A 3,762-nucleotide genomic window follows, 5' to 3' on the forward strand; every position below is an offset into this window, starting at 1 on the left:
GCGACGAGTTGACTCACTGGAAAAGACTCTGATGCTGGGAAAGGTTGGGGGCGGGAGGAGAAGGGGACGACGGAGAATGAGATGGCTGGATGGCATCGCCGACTCTGTGGACATGAGTTTGAGTGTACTCCGGGAGTTGGTGATGGACAGGGAGGCCTGGCGTGCTGTGATTCATGGGGTCGCGGAGAGTCGGACACGACTGAGCGACTGAACTGAACTGAACTGAACTGAAAACTTAGTGGTTTAAAACCTTTGTTTCACAGTTTCAGGGGATTAAGAGTTTCATAGTGGCTTAGCTAAGTCAATCTAGCTCGGTTTCTTTCATGAGAATACAATTAAACTGACAGTCTCAGTTCAGTTCAGTTCAGTCGCTCAGTGGTGTCCGACTCTTTGTGACCCCATGAATCACAGCACACCAGGCCTCCCTGTCCATCACCAACTCCCGGAGTTCACTCAAACTCATGTCCATAGGGTCAGTGATGCCATCCAGCCATCTCATTCTCTGTCGTCCCGGTCTCCTCCCACCCTCAATCCCTCCTAGCATCAGACTCTTTTCCAGTGAGTCAACTCGTCGCATGAGGTGGCCAAAGTACTGGAGTTTCAGCTTGAAAATCAGTCCTTCCAATGAACACCCAAGACTGATCTCCTTTAGGATGGACTGGTTGGATCTCCTTGTAGTCCAAGGGACTCTCAAGCCACATAAAATAAAACAGTAAGGCATACTGACTGAGTCTGCCAGGAAATAATGAATAAGGAAGAGATGGTTGCAAAATACTGATGAAATGTAAATGCCCAAGTTGAGTCAGCTTTAGGATGGGTCAAAATAAAAGGTATGCTACCATTCATGAAGAATCACAGATTTAAACATGTTTAATCTTGTCTGTCTCTAACTGAATATTCCTGGAAAATGAGATTTCCCCCCTTTTTTACACAGTTTTAATATTTCCATGATCTTCCTCTACAATTGTAGGGGTAAGTCATGCATCAATGACAGCCATCATTCAGGGAAAGACTGACTATATACCAGCCACCACCTTATCTGACAACCTTGTGAAGTAGGATCTGCCAACCCAGTTTTACACAGGAGGGAACCAAAGCTCAGAGGTACAAGTAGGATTTGAAGTTGTATCTCTCATTTTCACTGCACCGTGAGACTCTTTCCCTCCTGTACTTTACTTCCTGTTAAACACAAGTCCTACCATGTAGTCTGCTGAGAGCTTAATTAGAAGTGCAGACAGTGGGGAATAATATACGGCAGAACAGGAGACCGAGTGCACACTGCCTCAAGATTCTTAAGCTAAGTGTCAGCTTCAGTTCAGTTCAGTTCAGTTCAGTCGCTCAGTCGTGTCCGACTCTCCGCGACCCCATGAATCACAGCACGCCAGGCCTCCCTGTCCATCACCAACTCCCGGAGTACACTCAAACTCATGTCCACAGAGTCGGTGATGCCATCCAGCCATCTCATTCTCCGTCGTCCCCTTCTCCTCCCACCCCCAACCTTTCCCAGCATCAGAGTCTTTTCCAGTGAGTCAACTCGTCGCATGACGTGGCCAAAGTATTGCAGTTTCAGCTTTAGCATCAGTCCCTCCAATGAACATCCAGGATTGATCTCCTTTAGAATGGACTGGTTGGATCTCCTTGCAGTATAAGGGACTCTCAAGAGTCTTCTCCAACACCACAGTTCAAAAGCATTGATTCTTCGGCGATCAGCCTTCTTCACAGTCCAACTCTCACATCCATACATGACCACGGGAAAAACCATTGCCTTGACTAGACGGACCTTGGTTGGCAAAGTAATGTCTCTGCTTTTTAATATACTATCAAGGTTGGTCATAACTGTTAGCTAAATTAATGAGAGAAGATCTGAAAAAATACTTAAGAGTTAATGGTATGGTGCTGACAATGCAAGTACAGTAACACTTCAACCAGAGAGCTGTGGTGCTGAGAGTCCCTAACTAGCCCTATTCCTGATAATGTTCCTCAAAACATGGTCCTTTTGGAACTCAATTAATATCACATGCCGTTCTTCTAAAGATCTGATTTCTGAGACTCACCTTTGGAAATTTGAGTTAGCATATTTGGGTCAAGGTCTCAGAGCATATGATTTAGTTACATATGATTCCTATGTAACTAAAGTTTCAAAAATACTATTCCAGTTATTAGGAGACCCCAGTTCAACTCCTGGGTTGGGGAGATCCACTGGAGAAGGGATAGGCTACCCACTCCAGTGTTCCCGGGCTTCCTTTATGACTCAGCTGCTAAAGAATCCGCCTGCAATGTGGGAGACCTGGGTTCGAGACCTGGTTTCAGTTCCTGGATTGGGAAGATCCCCTGGAGAAGGGAAAGGCTACCCACTCCAGTATTCTGGCCTGGAGAATCCCATGAACTGTATAGTCCATGGGTTCACAAAGAGTTGGACACAACTGAGCAACTTTCACTTACTATGTGTCCATTATTAAAACTGTGTCCGTAGTTAAAACTGTTTCTCAGACTTGATAAGGTGATGGTAGAATTCATGGAACTCATAGTATCATTTGTGAAACACAATGACATGATACCCAAAATATGATATAGCTAAATTTGCATGATAGATTACTAGAAAAATAATACAGACTGTTTATTCATGAGTAAACAGAGCTGAGCTCAAATCTCTTCATAGTTATGTAACTATGTCAAGTTCCTAAACACTTCTGAGTCTAGATTGCCACTTCTGTAAAATATTGATTATAATGCCTTGATGGGTTATTGTAGAGACTGAAGATAGTGAACATATAATGCATGACATATAGTAGTGAGTGTGAGTGAAAGTCACTCAATTGTGTCTGACTCTTTGTGACCCCAAGGACTGTAGCCTACCAGGTTCTCCTCTGTCTATGGGATTCTCCAGGCAAGAATACTGGAGTGGGTTGCCATTCCCTTCCCCAGGTGACATATAGTAACCATTCACTTCAGTTCCGTTCAGTTCAGTCGGTGATACCATCCAGCCATCTCATCCTCTGTTGTCCCCTTCTCCTCCTGCCCCCAGTTCCTCTCAGCATCAGGGTCTTTTCCAATGAGTCAACTCTTCACATCAGGTGGCCAAAGTATTGGAGTTACAGCTTCAGCATCAGTCCTTCCAGTGAATACCCAGGACTGGTCTCCTTTAGGATGGACTGGTTGATCTCGTTGCAGTCCAAGGGACTCTCAAGAGTCTTCTCCAACACCACAGTTCAAAAGCATCAATTCTTCAGCGATCAGCTTTCTTCACAGTCAACTTTCACATCCGTACATGACCACTGGAAAAACCATAGCCTTGATAGACGGACCTTTGTTGGCAAAGTAATGTCTCTGCTTTTTAATATGCTCTCTAGGTTGGTCATAACTTTCCTTCCAAGGAGTAAGCATCTTTTAATTTCATGGCTGCAATCAGCATCCGCAGTGATTTTGGAGACCCCAAAAATAAAGTCTGACACTGTTTCCACTGTTTCCCCATCTATTTCCCATGAAGAGATGGGGCCTGATGCCATGATATTAGTTTTTTGAATGTTGAGCTTCAGGCCAACTTTTTCGCTCTCCTCTTTCACTTTCATCAAGAGGCTTTTGAGTTCCTCTTCAGTTTCTGCCATAAGGGTGGTGTCATCTGCATATCTGAGGTTATTGATATTTCTCCCGACAATCTTGATTCCAGCTTGTGCTTCATTCAGCCCAGCGTTTCTCATGATGTACTCTGCATATGAGTTAAATAAGCAGGGTGACGATATACAGCCTTGGCGTACTCCTTTC

Source organism: Moschus berezovskii, chromosome 5 (assembly GCF_049115385.1).
Source record: "Moschus berezovskii isolate FMDL1 chromosome 5, NW_MosBer_1.0, whole genome shotgun sequence".
Taxonomy (NCBI): Eukaryota; Metazoa; Chordata; class Mammalia; order Artiodactyla; family Moschidae; genus Moschus; species Moschus berezovskii.